Raw genomic sequence first — 18,244 nt, 5'->3', positions numbered from 1 at the left:
AATGTATTAGTTGACGTTTGAAAATTCTGGATACTTTATACTGACACATTTTAGTGCCTATTTTCTCATTGTAGTTCTGGAGCAGGTGTAATACAAAATAACTTTTACATGGTCTGTTAAAAAAAATAGTGTAGTACTCGGATTTGAACATTTTAACACAGTAATCCTCGGACTCCTACCCAGTGCAATGGGCAGCAGTCAGTACCCATTGTGGATGAATTAATGTCCCTCCACAGAAAGATGTTTTGCTTTCCACATAAGCCATGAAAGGCAGCGAGTGTGGCTCAACCTCTTTCCCTTCAATAATCTCAGAACCATGGCCTAAAACAACAACAAAAAAAATCCTGTCACATAACAAAACGAGCAGACTATCAAGTAATGAACAGCAATGAAGTAATGAAAGTAATGAACAGATGAGTGAAACAAACGCTCCGAACCAACTGCTTTGCAATAATAAAACACGTCAGTAATGTGACATTGCATTTGCTGATTTAGATGAAAGTGGAAATTACCAGACAGTAAATTCAAGTGCAACAAAAGACATTACTAACCTGGCTGGATGATGAAAAGGAGCATGCAACTGAAATTGCGCAACCAGAACATTTCTTCTTATCTCTCTTTGATCAGATGCTGAATGCACTATAACCCACTGTGAGGCACATATTTATACGTTGAGCTAAAAGCTGTGGTTTGACCTTGGAAATTGATGAATCAACAAAATCAACACATCAACCCCAACCGTTAAAAATTTGTGGTTAAATATATCATTAATATCTGTCCCACAACACGCAGCCTACACAGTGTTCCCACAGGTGCAAATTCACACAATGCCATCCATCGCCTCTAGGACACACACAGAGTCATGAAAAGCAACTTCCTGGGAACCCTTTTTTTACCTTCACCAAGCATATCAGCAGCCTATTTTCTATTGAATGCAATGCTTGTACTCATGGGCAATTTTCATTCCCCACAGTAAAAACCGGTCCCCGTGGGGTGGTTCATTTTTCAGGTCATGGACACCATCAAGATAGAAAAATGCACACACACACACACACACCCTAATTGTAACCCTGACACTAAAACCACATTTTGAGCCTCAAAAATGCCTTCAAATTTGTGAGGACCGGTGTATGTGTCCTCACAAGTGACTGTTGGTTCTCACAAGTATAGTAGAATGCAGATTTCGGTCCTCACAAAGATAGCTAGACAGGAACACACACACACACACACACACTTACAAACTTTGCTATGGAGTGATGGCGCAGTTTCAGGGGGTGCAGATATGCATGTGTGCCACTGAAACTTTTAACCAAATGTCATTTATACACCCACTCTCAAATATGCATGGCGGTCGTGGCATCATGCTCTGGGGCTGTTTTCAGCCAGTAGTACTGGTGCACAAGGTGGATGGAATAAAAACAAAGGACTACAACCAAATTTCACCTTGAACACAGTTGTTTAATCACAAAACAATGATCCCAAACACCTAGCCTTCCTACACACCAATCCTATTGAAAATTTGTAGATTGTACTTTAAGGTCCATCCCAAGAAGCCAATAATTTTAAATGAACTCTTTGAATAATGCCAAGATGACAGCACAGCAGAACAGTTCAAATACGCCATTGAAACACCCAAATTTCTCAGGCACAAAAAATCTTCTTATCTTGTTTTTTTATCAGGTGTTAAATGCACTGAAACCCAATTTGACGCAAAGCTTTTTTATGCTGAGCTCAAAGGATGTGCTCTAACTGTGAGTCAGCAACACAGAGACATGGCAACTGACGCATGAACTGATAAGCTTGTGGTCAAATTTAACATTAATAACAATCTTTTTTAATGACTGTGTGATGGAGGTTCTTTACATGTGACATTTTCACTGGGTGTAGACGTCTATGTATATCACTGATATTTTCAACTATTCCTACAAGGGTTACTAAAAGCTATGTTATATTCAGAAAAACTATAAAGCTGGTTGAAAAAATGAAACTGTGTTTGTGGAGGTAGATGATCACAAAAGACGTAATGTTTTAATATACCACTCCAAAAAATGAAAGAAACACTTTTTAGATAGAGTGAAATCAATCAAACTTAATCAGTGTCAGCTGATTTGGTGTTAATGAAATTAACAACTAGAGGGGCAACAATGCAATAACTGCCAAAACCAGAATGGATTTACAGATGAAGGCCACTGACATTTTTCTCTCCTAATCTTTTCTGGCCATTTTTTCATTAGTTTTGCATTTGTCCAGCATCAGTGTCACTGCTGGCATCATGAATAACAACCTGTACCCTACAGAGGTTGCAAAGATAGTCAAACTTCTCCAGGATGGCACATCAATGTCTTTGCCAGAAGGTTTGCTGTGTGTCCCAGCACAGTCTCAAGAGCATGTAGGAGATTCCAGGAGATAGGCAGTTACTTTGGGAGGGCTGGACAGGACCGTAGAAGGTCCTTAATCCATCAGTGAGGTATCTGCTTCTTTGTGCAAGGAAGAACAGGATGGGTGATGCCAGAGTCCTGCAAATTGACCTCGAGCAGGTTACTGGTGTGAATGTCTCTGACCAACCAATCAGAAACAAACTTCGTGAGGGTGGCCCGAGAACCCAACACCCTCTAGCGGGCCCTGTGCGCACTATCCAGATTGGCATTTGAAAAAGAATATCAGAATTGGCAGGTCTACCCCTGTGCTATTCACAGATGAGAGCAGGTTCACCCTGAGCACACGTGACAGAACTGGAGAATGGTATTCTGCCTGTAACATTGTTCAGCACAACAGGTTTGATGGTGGGTCGGTGATGGTTTGGAGAGGTGTATCTATGGAGGGATGCTACAGGCTAGCCAGCGGCACCTTGACTGCCATTTGAAATTGGAATAAAATTATTGGACCCATTGTTAGACCCTATCCTGGTGCAGTCAGCTATATGTTCCTCCAGGTGCACGAGAATGCCCATGTGATGTGTTTTCTAAGTGTTCCTTACATTTTTTCATGTTACTGAGAATAGTTGTAGACACAATAGTTTCATCAAAAGTTATGAAATAGGTGTACAAATTATGTGTACAGTTTTTGCTTAATAATCATTATGAATTTTCTAGTTGATACTTACTTACCAGTATCAGTGTGAAGTGGGTTGAAATCACACAGTGCTATAAAAAATATATAGCAAACCAACACCTGTTAACACAAATTAACACATTTCTCCATGTCAATTCCACGTCTGTTAATAACCTGTTCATTCTGATCTTCTGTGCACAGGGAGTGAGTCCTGGTTAACGCTTAGTTAGATGAGAAAAGGCCTTAAAAAAGGCAGAAAGAAAAATGTCTTATTTATTTTTGTTTCTGGCTTTATTAGAAAGTAGAAAGGTAGAAATTATATGAGAAAATGTCTTTGTTTGGGGGGTTTTAAGCACAAATACTCAGAATGAAAAATGAACAAACACGAAAGCATGATTAATAATGTATGTGTCAAAAAACTGTCCATGAGCCTCACTTTCAGTTTTAGTTTATAATACAGGAAATGGTTAATCTGTCTAGCTGGCAGGCTGAAAAATCTTCTTTTTTTTATTGTCTAACTTTATTAAATCTTGTGAGTACATAAAAAACAGTTACAAAAAATCCAGTTTCCCTGGTTTTAATGCAGCAGTGGCAGTCATCAGCAGCAAAAACAAATACTCACATACTTGAGGAACTTATTGGAAGTTATTTGGAAAAAGCTAAATGAATATTTAGATGAATGAATAATAAGGTGGCAATAAATGGGAAAAGGTCATGGCCTGCTGTGATGGGCAATGACTATACTATAGTTTAAAAGTAGCTTAGTAAAGCCTTTCAAACAGTGTGAAGAAGAGTGGAAACATTATTATTAATAAAAGTGGCGATAAAGAACAGTAAAGCTCCAATGGTGTTCCAATGGTGTCACCACCTGCTGGCCATCAGGAAAAATGCAGGTTTCAAGCACACTTGGATTGGCTTCTCTTTTCAAGCTCAGTTCAATTTTCAATTCAGTTTTATTTGTCCAGCACCTAATCACAACAACAGTCACCTCAAGGCGTTTAAAGTCTGGAAGCCAGACTTTAAGTACTTAATGCATTGACAGCAGCAAAAATACCAACAATAATACATCAGATATTATAGTGACTGTGTCTGAGGCTAAATTGGATTCATGAAATTCCAGACTTCATTTTTTTAAATCCATTTGAGTTGGTTTTTCTGAGACAAAGGTGTAGACTCCAGGTTTTATTTAATTATACCACAACACTACCACAAAAGAAGTGACTCCAACCAGCAATCCATTGCACAACCAAAGCCCTCCTGAAACAAAGCACATATGTAAGCCAGCACATATATTGCAGCAGTAGTACTGTGTTAAAGTCTTGAACCACCACTCACTTAGTTATACAATTTGTATCTGAAAACAAGAAATACAAAAACACAGTGTAGTGATAAGAGTTTATTTATCTAAAACGTTAATGGGTCATGAGTGTGTAAACCAGTAACAGCGCTGTTGCTGAGCCTTGGATTAATCTGCATGGAGTTTTCCTACAGCTCAATAAACAATGTCAACAATATAGCATGTAATAGATCAAGAAATCTATTACATGTTTCACTGGCACGTAGCTGTGAATTGTAGTATTCCATTATAAATAAAAGACAGCTTTGTTTTTGAATGTGATGAAGGCTGCATTATTAAAACACTTTCTCCTTTGGGCTATTCCATCTCAAATCAGCCAAGCCTTCTGCTTACTGTTTCTATTTGTGACATTTGAGCTTCACATATAAATTAATATATATATAATAATATATATATATATTAGTTTTCAAATTATATTGTTTTAAGAAAAAATTAAACAATATAAAAATTAAGAACTTCATCATCAACCCATCATTATACTTTTGAACAAGAAAAAATGTATTAGATGTTGTAAGGGTTAAACACAGAATTATGATTCATATGTGAATTTGCTGATAGTTAATTATGCTCAATACTAATCAGAACATAATCAGTAAATATAAAGATGTTTAACTTTGGCCAAAATGATGAATGAGAATAAAAGTAGGGCACTATAATAATGACTTTAAAGACGGGTCTAACTAAAAGCCTGTGTAGAAACAACCTTGAGAAATAGGCATTAAGACTGTACTGAGTAAACTGTGATTGACAAACAGTTTTATAGAGAAAAGGTATAAAACCTATAACTGGTTTAAAGGGGATCATACTAAAAGGAATGTTCCTGTGAATACATGAAATGAAATAAACATTGCATTAGTTAAAAATGGGTGAAAGGTAGGAGAAGGAGAGGCTATTGGGGTATGGTTAGATATCAGTGGATTTTATGTAAATGATCTAGTCACTTAATGATTGATTAAGCAATTAGATGTCTAAGGATGAGAGGTGGAGATTGATTACTGTGGACTTACAGATTGGACTTGGATTTGGCTCCATTTCTGCACATCATCATCATCGCTGTGTTGGATTATAATTCTGAGAAGCATTTGGACTTCCATCACTTTCCTGATGGACTGCAGCTTCTCAAGACTTCCAAGGTTTTCCCTGTGGATTATAGCTTTAAGAAGATTTTGGGTGTCGCAGTAGGATTGAATATGTTGTACAATGGAGTGCTGATTGAAGTCTACATGTTTGTCTCAAAGAAACAGCACAAGTGGATCAAAAAAACAAATAAATCATTAGAAATATCATGAATCCACAGGTGTCAAGAGCTGAGCAAGATGGTCATCTTTGATACTTTCATATTAAATCTGTTTCTACTGCCACTGTAGGATACTTCCTTGACCATTATCCATTTTATCATTGCATTGTTTCTCTTATATTTCATATTTTAGTTTCTGCTAGTTTGCTATATTTTTTTACAGACTCTGCTTCTGCTTTAGCGCTTTCTGCTGCCAGAACTTTAAGACAGGTGCAAGATGGCACAAATATAACTGCACTGATGTCCGAAAAAAATTTCTAGCCTTTCTATATAAAAACATTGAAGCAGTCATGGTGACGATTTGTGGATTATTTTTTGGCATTTTTGCTGTCACTGCAGACTGTACATGAACATGGTTATCCTTGAGAGACTTCCTGAAACAAATGACAAATTCCTGCAGTTTTTTTTTTTTGTTTGCCTTTTCTTGTATTTTTGTATTTATGAAAAGATTTTTAATCAAAGTTTAAACCTTTTTCTTTTTCCAAATAAATAGCCTGAAATATGAGTCCGGTTTGCTGCAGATGACTGCAATAAAAGCAGGGAAAAGAAGAGCTTTCCTTGCTAATGTAGTAAAGGAGCCCTTCTCTACATGTTGACCAAGTTTTTTAGCAACAGGAAACTCATATGTTGCAATGATAACTCACTGAAGCTCCTTTACTCGCTAAAAGTAGCTGTGTTTCTACACAAAGTACTGATTGTAACTCAATCAATCAATCAATCAATTTATTTATAAGCACATTTAAAAACAACACAGGTTGACCAAAGTGCTGTACATAGTAAAAAAGTAAGAAGTAGATCAAACACACACAAAGAACAAGACAAAACTCACTAACTAACTGATCTCAGAGCAATAAAAGCATATCGAGCGGCACCTTGCCACATACGCTGGTCTCCCATTAGGTCAAGCACTGCTTCCTGGTCCTGGCAGAACCCCACTGTGGGGTTCTGTCCCCACAGTATCTGAGAGCAGCCCTGATACTGAAGGACCCGTTCCACCCCAGCAATAAACTGTTCCAGCTTCTGCAATCAGACAGAAGGTTTCGCATCATCCGGACAAGAACAGAGAGGCCCCCAATCAACCATAACAAACTGAGACGGGACTCACATATTCCTATTCCCATTTCATGCCTGATCCTTCTGACCTCATTGCGGCACCAGCCACTTTAACACCCCACTCACACAGTGTACATTCCCAAATTTTGAACTGTAAATTTCCAAATTATTTTATTCTATTTGACTTAATGTATATAAGTCACTCACTTATTGCACATAATGTCCTCTTTGTATATATCTACTTACTTACTGTATATAATGTTTTTTCTCTCTCTATTTTGCACAGTCGAGGAGCGTATCAGGTCACATTTCACTGCGTGTTATACTTGTATAACCGTGTATGTGACAAATAAAAGAATCTTGAATCTGTGGTAACGTTAATCCAGACTGAACCGTTTGTCTAGTAGTTTGAGTAGTATGATCAATTTTGTACATTTATATACAACATAATACAACTTCATATAATATAAACATTTTAATATTGCATATTCTGTATATATTACCACTGTGACAGTGTTGCACCTACTTGCACTTTAAATTCTGACTACACCCACACATAAGCTACATAAGCATTTGTTTTACTTTATTTATTTATTTTCTATCTCAGAGTTATTCTTTATTTTAGTTAGTTGTCTTTTTATTTGTGTGAAGGGAACCTGCAAAGTAATTTCATTGCCCTGCGTAACCACTTGTATTTTGCGGTGTATATGACAATAAACTTCTTGAATATCTTGAATCTTGAATTTAGTTGTGGTAACTGACGACCACAAAAGAGTTTCTACAGATCTGTAAACATGTAACATGTCTGTGTGCAAAAAGAACGTTATTTTTAGTCGTGTTAATTTCCCACGAAGTTCGATCAGTTCATCGTGCCTTTTCAGTGGGAGAAACCGTTCGTAACTCAACCACGTGACTTCTTCAGTGTCAGCTGACAGTGGTTATGGCAACTGGATATTAACTGTCCTCAAGGCCCATTGTAGTCAGTATATTTTAATGCAGAACATTTAAACTTTTATTTTAATAAAAGCTTATTTATACAGAATTTTCCTATTCTGTAGTGTTAATATTTTAGCATAGCATTTAGAATAGAATACTTCTTCCACAACTGTAAAATGTTAATAATCAGCATTTGATCAGAGATAGTCACACTATGTGGGCTCTGAATTTTTGTGGCCTGTTTAATTACAGTGATTCATAACATGAAACATGCAGGTAACTTGCACTCACTGTGACACTGACTCTCAGTTTCCATATTACACCACTAGATGGTGTTCTCTGCCATATGGTTTGAGCACTGTGTGCCTTCAGTCTAGTAAATGAAACTAGAAAACTAATCATTTAAAAACATATGAACAAGTGGTTAAACTGATTAATGCTAATTTTGATCACCACTAACTATTGTGGCAACATTAATACCTTTTTCTGCAGTGCACAATAAACCAAATTTATTAAGTATTTGGGGTTTTCCACAATTAGCAAGATTTGATCAATATTACTACTTAAAGGGCAAAGTAAAAGCAAATCAAGTGCTCCTTCAATCAGTACCTTACCATGTGCCTGCATCCACCAGTCACAGTTGTTTCCTGTATGCTGCAGTTTCCTGAAAAGGAAAACAGTCTGTAAAAAAGACAGATGTACAACAAAAAGCAAAGCAAACAAAGCATGTCCTTCAAAACAGATGATCAGCATTGTTTGGATACACTTTGGCTTTAGTGCAACTGACTAAGAAGAATTCATATGAAAATAGTGATGTAGAGTTGTGTATGCACAGCAAAACAACACAACTAATGTTCAAAATATGAATCGCACACTGGCAGTATATTGGCAGTTGGTGGGTAGCTATGGACTTCTACCTGCAGAGAGTGCCTGTTTTCCGATGGGGCTGTGCCAAAAATATGTGGTACAACTGGTCTGTAGACTACTGTTGTTTGAGCTATTTTTGGTCAATCAGCTAGCTGAATGGAAGAGAAAAGTTATAACAGCTGAAGTGAAACCAAATGTTAAAAACAACAAAAAGTTTCCTTGGTAGCCACTGTTTGTACTTTTCATTATGTATTTTTTGATCTATGGTGTTTGATTCCCTCTTCTCCCATTCCTGGTAAGCTCAGCTATCCAGCCCTTCCCTAATGCATGCCACTAGTCCTCCAGACCGCATTCAGTCAATGCACAGGATCATTCACAACAAGCAACGCAATGTTGGGATTTTGTAGGACTGCACAGGGGCATGTTTGCATTAGTTGAATACCCCTCTCTGTATGCTGTCCATAGGCAAATCCCTCTACAAATGGAAATATAAATTAGGCATAAATCTTTCAACCACCTTACAACACACTTCAAACTCCAGAATAGTTTTTGCATGAAGACCAAGAAAAACAGTGCAATGGCTGTTAACACAGTGCATCTGCGTATCACAAATACACACTGGCCTCAATGCAAACATAAACCAATTGCATAACTATTTAACCCTGGAGAACCCATGGGGTCAGAACCAACCCCATTGGTTTTCTAGGGAAACCATGGGGTCAAATTTGACCCCATGGGTTCTCCAGGGTTAAACAAATATGCCAGTCCACAATAATTTTTCAATGTGGTAGTACAAACACCGTCTGAAAAACATCACAAATAAAATGAGGGGGACCTCAGAGCTGTGGAACACTTTTCTAAGCATTTTATTCAAGTAAAATGAAATATAATACTATACAGTATAATGAAGCAGCTGAGTTACTGCATTTGGATATATTGTACATATACAATATGGAACATTTACACTGCCGGTCAAAGGTTTTAGACCATCCTCACCCCATCAAACTAAACTTTTGGAAATTTTCCGTTTTCGCAAGGCTCTGGATTAGTAACACGTTCTCACTCCCAAAGCGAAACATTTTACGCTAGGTGACAAATCGGTGGTATATTACGCTTCTGGGCACCCAACACGTCCCTATATTAGGAGATCAGAAAAATGAGGACACATGACAACCATTTGGAATGAATCTACACATGTATGTTCATTTTACTTAAATCGCTTTGGAAAACACTATCTAACATCATTAAAGTCGTAGTTAACATTAGCGATAAGGTTATGGTTAGGGTTAGGGCTGGAATACATGGCTGGAATGTCTATTACTCTGGGAGCGTCATTCTACTGGATTTCATCCATGACCTGGCCCGTAGCATAAGAATGCAGAAGGTCACACTTTGGTGTTCCTCAGGAACGCCACGGGATGTGACAAATCGTCAGTATATTATGCCTCGGGAGTGAAAATGGGCTGGGGTTAGAATCTGTTCTCGAATCTGTTTATTCGTGAGCATGAATTGTCTTCCAGAGAGCAGCAGCTTTAACAGGTCATGTCTGGGTTTGCACGTTCTTTCATGATATTGGCAGCTCTGCTGGGACAGGAAGAACTGAAAAGTTCCTCCAAAAACAGCAGTGCACAGCCAAGGAGTTTCTGGTTTTCATGTCTTTGTGAAGGCCTCAGAAAGCTGATTTGCACATTCTTTCAGTACCCATCCTCTCACTCCATGCAGGAGGGTGGCAGCTCTAACTGCACACCTTACATCATGCTCTAGCACTGTGAAGGTGTGGCTGTAGTTATCACAAGGTTGCTGGCACCTTTCTGTGAAGCCCTTTAACTCTCTCACCTTTACCAAATAGGTGAGCACACCACCTGCTGAACAGTTACTGGTCTTGTGATTGTGATGTTTTGCCTGCCCTGCCAGACTTATCCCATCTTCCTCCCCTCACCCACAACCGGACGTGGCAGATGGCCTTTCTGAGCCTGGTTCTGCCAGAGGCTTCTTCCTGTTAAAAGGGAGTTTTTCCTTCTCACTGTTGCCAAGTGCCTTCTCGAAGAGGTTTTTTTGATTGTTGAAGTTTTCTTTTTATTACTGTAGGGTCTTTACATCAAAAGGTAAAGCACCTTGAGGCAACTACTGTTGTGATTTAGTGCTATATAAATAAAACTGAATATTTGCCAAGGCAAGTAAAGCCCCTTTTTTAAAGATCACTATACCTTTCTGATGGCTATTTTTGGGGTGGCTCTAGTTGTGCTATAAAAGGTTTGGTTGCCAGATCTGAAAGCTGTGTCACTTCTAATTTACTTTGTCATCCAAGGCTAGACCTGGACATGTTTGTCGACAGTAACATTGTCAACACAGCGATTTACACAGAAGAAAACATTTGATGTGTACACTGTCCTCATCCTCAGAAAAGGCCCACTTAGTTCAAACCTCATCTCATAGCCGCAAGGACACTCTTGCACGCCTTTGTGGTGGCTTGTATTTTGCTCCTAAGTGGAGTGTATTCTGGGATCATAAGTAGAGATAAAAGCTACTTTCAGTGGGTGGTTCTCTTTGCTTGATTTGGCAGATTTTAATACCAAATGACCTTCCTGACACAACACCCAGGGATTTGTATCTTCTCCTGGTATCAAAAAGAGATCTTTTACTTGTTAGGTGAATGTGTAAACCACTACACTTGACAAATGATCAAACGCAAAACACATAAACTTCAAACACACTCACACAACAAACAACAGAATGGAGATCTTAGAGCTCCTGTGTCTGTGCATGCTGCAACCATACACGTAACATCTAGCATCTAACTTAAAGTAGCAACTAATGGTTTACCAAATGGTTTAAACTATCACTGTTTCAAACTCTAAAAGGTTTTGCAGTTTTTTGGTGAAAATACAGTTTCTACAACCATAATTAGTGAATATAAACCCTTACAGATGATAGTAACATAAAATTTGCAGGTAGTTACTTATAGATAGGTTTTAAAACTACCTGCAAATTTTAAGCCTAATCTTTCCAAGAGGAAAGGATTAGTATTATATGACCACATTTTTTTTATTATTATTTTTATTTACTTTATTTGATGTTATCTCGTTTATTAGGCTTAAGTTAGTTTACAATATCTTATCAGTAAACATGCAACAATTTTTATTTGTGCTGGGTGTGCTAAGGAATGTGGCCAAATTCACAAAACTAAGGTTCAAAATATAATCTCTGTATTGTGTTAAAACACAGTCATTATTATTTAATTTGATCTGTTTGTCTTTTTGTTTTTTTCAGTTGACTAAAACGTTACCTGAAACGCAAGTCTGTGTAGGAAATTAAAAACAAGAGATAAAATCTACTTACCTTGGCATCAGTCCTGTTCCCCTACAGGTGAAGGGGGAAAACATACCACACCTATCAAATTCCATCATGTCTTTTATTTGAGCTCTTAGTGAATTAAACTGACCAGACACCTGCTTTTGTGTTTACTCTGTTTCCATGGGCACCCACAAAAGCTCACAGGCCCACCTTGATGCGGGTGAAACTATCAAAGTTTGCCACACCCATACAAACTTATTTTGTCAGTGTTTATGCAAGTCTTTGTCATGTTTAAATAGCCCTCCCTACCATGGTGATCACTGTCTCTCTCTCTCTCTCTCTCTCTCATCCACACACATAAAATCAGAGTAAATGTTTACCTAGAGTTGGGTATATGTCCAAGTTGGAGGAGCCGTCCGCCTTGCCTCGCCTTTTCTCACTTGTGACGCAACACCGCACGCATAGAGTGAAGCCTTGTTTTATAACTGAAATTGGAAGCTCGTATTTCTCAGCAGGTGACTCAGCATCTTTATCTGTGAGTTAAAGTGCAAACAAATATGCTTTGACGCAATGGCCCAAAGATAAGATGACTAAAGTCCGTTTTAAAACCTGTGCCCTCCTACAAAGATGTAAATGATGTTCTGTTGCTTTGTTTGATTTTTTTCTTAAATCAGACATTGGATCTGTACATGATGTGAAGGTTTGGTTTTTCATATCGTGAAACATACTGCGAAACAAACTGAAGCATACTAACTTTGCATTATATAAAGGTTGCATGAAATTTAGTGCAGTATAAACAGGTTATTTTGCCATATTTTGGTAAATTTACCAGTAATGTAGTGGTGCACAGTGGCTTTGGTGTTCTTGGTTCTCTGTATTTTTATCAGCTCATGTTCTACATAACAGGGTAAATTCACTAGAATTCAAAATTACTCAAACATAACTTTAAAAATATTTATATGATGTTATTATTTTAATGTAGCATGAGTTTCAGTTCACTTTGCCAAAAAATAGCTGATAGAAACATCCTCAAAAAAGCTACGTTTCACTTTCTTGCTTTAAGTACATTTTCAGAGGCTTTACTTTTTCACTTTTACATGAGTAAATAAGTTGAATCAGTATTTCATGTTTTACCAGAGTATTTTAACACAAATCTGTAATTCTACTTAGGGACAGGATATCTGTACTTTTGCCACCTGTATGTAAGTGTAACACAATGTAACACTGAAACTGCTGACAAGTACCAGAATTAAGTAACGGTAAAAGGTTATTTAAAGTCCGTCTATAATATGGCATAAAAAAGCTACAAATTTTGACAAAGAAAAAATGTAAACTAACTTTGTTATAATCGCGTGTTCTTGTGTGTTTGTAACTGACACCCCGCCACATGGACTTTCTGTTTTTTCCTTCCTCTGATTCCTTGACAGTTTCCATCTGTATATCCTAATTATAATGAGAAAGCAACACATTAGAATGCAAACGTCAGACATACTAAACTCACTGTCTATATTATAGTCTATATCAGAGGTTCCCAATGTGTGGGGCCCGCCCCCTAGGGAGGGCGCAGAGCCATTGCAGGGAGGGGTGCGGTATATAAAGGAAACAAAAAAAGAACGCTTGGACACTGCTAGCATAATGGACAGGTTTTGACGGGGCTCCCACACAAACGCAAAGGAGGAGATGAAGCATTGCCAAAAAATTTTCCAAACCAACTTCATTCTAAGCCAAAGACTAGAAAATATGGTGAAGCATATCCTCCCTTTGGTTTCACCTGCACAAGTGCCAAGGTAGGTCTTCCCTGCAGAGCTGGTTTTCCCTGTGAGCACGTGCTGGGCTCTCCCAATCACGGGCAAACAGGATCCTATATTCTTGACTTTTAGTTCACAGACATTTCTTGTAATGACTAACTACTGACATTTTGGAGATGTTAGCTCTTTATACAGTAAAGTTACCGTGGGATACAAATAATATCAGGCTGATCCTGCCGTAATTTGTTCCCCGGTTCAAATCACGAACAAACAGTCTCCCACAGTTGTTTATGTTTTTAAACCCATTTAGCACAGAGAGGCATTTTTGGAAAAATGTATTTATAGCAATGTTGAATATTATTACACAGGAAAAAACAACTACAAGTAAAATAATTACACCGTGACACCTCTGCCTTTCTAAATGGAGGGACAGTAACTGCGTGTGTGTATGTAAGTGTTTAAAACCTGAAGATAGTCAGATTAACAGTAACACTATTTTGTCTCTATCTGCCATTCTGCAATTCATCTCATGTAATCAATAACGTGGCACACAGCGTGACGTGAAAAAAGGCGCATACCTTTGACGTTGTGTGACGAACTCTGTATTCCTCGTCCACACGTAAACGCAAAAACGGAGTTTTAAAAAATCTTCGGTGATTCGAAACGCCGTTTACGTGTGGACGAAAGGTCCAAACGCATAGAAACAGCTGCGTTTTCAAAAATACCCATATAGGTGTGGACATAGCATAAAAGAGTTAGTAGAGTATTTTATTACTACTTGTAATTTATTGCAGATTACTTTTGTTTGTGTTTACTGAATGTTTGAGGTGTGAAATAAACCGCAATGGAGTTTTAAAACAAAATATGGGTGTGTGTGGTTGGAGGATGTGTTTGTGTTTCTGTGGGGGGTGTTAGGTGGTGGGAGGGGGGCGCGAAGATTTTTCTTGTAAAACAAAGGGGGGGCCTAGCAAAAAAAGTTTGGGAACCACTGGTCTATATGATATCAGCTTACTGATCATTAATTTCACACGAGCGCAAATTACAGTAAGGATTTTGCAGATGGAAAATTGAGCTCAAATGGCGGAGTTCCAAAGATGGATGTGGTCTGACCAACAAGTATGGAGCAAAGGATTACCAGACTAGGTCAGCCAATAGGACACTGGCCCCTGTACACACCTGTTCCTCATTCAGTTTAAGTTGTGATATTTTTATGATTCCCTTCATCAAGGTTTATTATCTGGTGCATAAATAAGTTATATGCAGCTTAAAAAACAATAGAGCGCTTTTTGATCAAAGTATAGTATTAAGTCATTCAAACTTCTGGGATATTGATGTGATCAGTTAACAACAGGTGGACTAGAGGGCAACAATGAGACAATGCCAAGACAGGAGTAGTTTTACAGGTGGAGGCATTTACATTTTTCCCTCTTCATCTTTTCTCACTGTCTTTGGCTACGATCAGTGTCACTACTGGTAGAGTGAGGCAATACCTGGACCCTACAGATGTTGCACAGGTAGTCCAGCTCCTCCAGGATGGCACATTAATACATGCCAATGGCCACTGTTAGGAATTTCTCTGACCAAATAATCAGAAAACAGACTTCATGAAGGTGGCCAACGTCTTCTACTGGGACCTGTAGCCACTGACACTCAAGGTGGAGCCCAGTTGGAATTCCTTTAATGTTTTTGAGCAGTATTTACCCGCCATAATGGCCCTGTTATCGTTTTCATTTTGTTTGTCTGCCTTTGTGTGTATTTATGTCATCACAGAAAAATGCCATCCTGCAGGAGGCACCTACTGTAGTGGTAACTCCCACAAAAAGGGCTTTGCATACTGAGATTTTATAATGTATAATCATTTTCATACATGCTGTATGGCCAAGAACATTTTTAGACATTACCCAACAGAGCTGAATGTGACAACATAAATCTTCCACTCAATGCACATTCTTTACCCTGCACTGTCTCAACCCTGACAGCCACCCAGAGCTAGGTCTGTGATTACATCAGCTCTGTCAGTCTGTGGGCTGATTTTGTCAACACAGTTCCACAAAAACTACAAAATCTAGTTCTAAAACTTTACAGGTATGTAGTTTTAATCTAAACGAAGGCCATGTTTTAAGATAGGGGAAAACCTAATGGGGTTGCAGATATTGTGATCTCAAAAAGCAATGCCACAAATAGTTTTTATCTAACAAATCAATTTCAAAACATGTAGTAAAGCAATTGTGATTCTACCCCTGAAATACAGTAGATATGAACATTTAAAGTATCTGTGTTTAGTAACAGAAGTAGGGTCTTCAGTCATAAATGTTTCCTTGCTGATCACTCCCTTACTATTCCTGGAACTGAGTCAAGTGACGCAAGATTCATACGTTCAAGCTCAACACACTCTCACAGCAACTTGTCACATACTAATGTGTCTAATATTTTTCTCTTTTGTACTTCGTCTTACTATAATTTGTAACTTTTTTTGTTTGGTTTGGTTAGGTTTAGGTATTAAAATGATATGTTGAAGTTAAGGTCTTGAAAGGATATGTTTAGAGGTAAAATCATGGTTTAGGTTTAAATAAAAACTCTCACGACATTGAACCTTTGCCTGAGATTTCATTGTCTAATTTATATGACGAGTGTGCGAGTGATCAGACTCGCCTGCTTGTGGAAAAATGATATGTAACCACTGTAACCTGGTGTCACTATAGTGATGAGATTGAATTGAAAATGTCATCATTACTAACACTCTCTCTTTTTTTTTTAAAGCTGAGTATAAAGCATGAACTCCAGCGATTTTCTGCTTATCCAGATAAGTTTGTGTAACATTTGTCCTTTTGACATGTATGCATTGTGACTGCAGCCAAATCTGCCTGTGAAACAGTTGGTCTTTCTTTACGCAATGTGCTTTAGTCTTCTTTGTTCTGAACCATATAATTATGTTTTTTTGTTTTTTTTCCTACATTTGTGTTGTGAGAGACTTTTAAATTACCCAAGCACTCTAAACATAGCTCAGACTAGACGCACCCCTGTTTCTTTTTCTCAGTTAGACAGTGCAAGAGCACGTTCAACATTCATTCAAAAGTTCTCTCACAGTTGTAAATTTTGCAAAGGAAATGCTTCATATGCTTGTAGGTATAGTGAAATAAGGTTAAATTTGATATGTTTTGTTTTATATATTAAAAATATGTTGGTCTTACAAGATTTACCACTGAAATGGTAAATCTGAGCTTGTAGCACAAACACATACCAAAGGCAACTTTCCAGTCTCTCCTACTTTTGTATTGCCCTCATGTGTATCTGATTACCTTGATGATGTCAGTTTTTGGAGAAGTACTTTCATGCTTATTCTTATCTACTTTGTCTACAAGACTCCTTTGTTCATGTAAACAAGCTGCTGAGACTCTGGATGCTTCCAGAGGTAGGAATGTAAATATAAATCTAAGGCAGAAATGAGCGAACAAATATCATTTTCACATAACACTGAGACATTTTATTGGTGATCATATTCCATCCCTTTTCCAGAGTGAAATGAAGAGTGTTTTCTGACCTATAACAAAAGCAGTGCAATAAATAAAACCAAAACTAGAGAACATAAAAAGGCTGCATCCTCAGCATTCACAGATAAAAGATATTATAATAGTAGTCCAACATACAGATACGTATATAGTTGTTAACAATAAATAATCATACTAAATAAATTACATTCTAATAAATTCTGGACAGTGTTTTTACACAGCATCTATTGAAGCCATCTATTCACTCGTCTCTCGGGTGGTCAGAGCCAACTTCTTTGAACTGTTTAGCATTGCTGTGGAAAGACAGAAATGCAAGGTCAAAAAAATACATAAATTAATGTTTTAGTAGAAATCTATGCAATAGCTTCATTTTGAAGCTTACATACAATCCTTTTTAGCTATGTAAAGTAAAACTCTACAATTCTGATATTGCACTTCGTGGGTGATTTTGCTATGACTAAGTAATATAACGGTGCAGATATGTTTTATTTTAATTTGTGTAGATTTCTATGTCATTTGCGGTTTTTAAAGACAAATAAGGAGTAATAAAATGATTTTTTTTTTTAACAGCAAATAAACAGGCTTAAATAATCTGGACAGATTACTGTCCCTTTTAATTACTTTCCCTCAGTCTAGTCACTCATTTTTGTCATCATTCATTCATGCTTCATTGTGGCAATGTAACAGAAATCCCATTTTTCAGCAATTCCTAAATTGCCACAATAAAAAGATACATATGAGCTTATGAAGAGAATACGGCATGTCCAAACTGTGTATATCTTGAAACTAAAGTATTTTGTTTCCAAACATGTAAAGTCATCATGCGTGTTTGCATGTGTTGCTCAGTAAGATTTAATGAGTAATTATCTCTTACAGGTCATCACGTGCAAAGTCAGTATGTCAATACTGTTATTGTTCAGGACATGCAGGTGAATGTGTACAAATGAGCGTGTGGTTTCTCTTTACGCTGCTATTCACTTCATTGATGGAACAAGTGGAGACACCCCTCACTAATCCCGACTAATTCCTCTAGTAGTGATCTCTCTTGATCTGCATGATGCATGTATTCAACAACAACAACAGTCGTACGTGCGCTCCTGTCATTCAGTGAGCCCACTCCTTCCTGTTTGGC

This window comes from Pelmatolapia mariae, linkage group LG12 (assembly GCF_036321145.2).
Source record: "Pelmatolapia mariae isolate MD_Pm_ZW linkage group LG12, Pm_UMD_F_2, whole genome shotgun sequence".
Taxonomy (NCBI): Eukaryota; Metazoa; Chordata; class Actinopteri; order Cichliformes; family Cichlidae; genus Pelmatolapia; species Pelmatolapia mariae.
Note: the sequence above shows the minus strand (reverse complement) of the source record.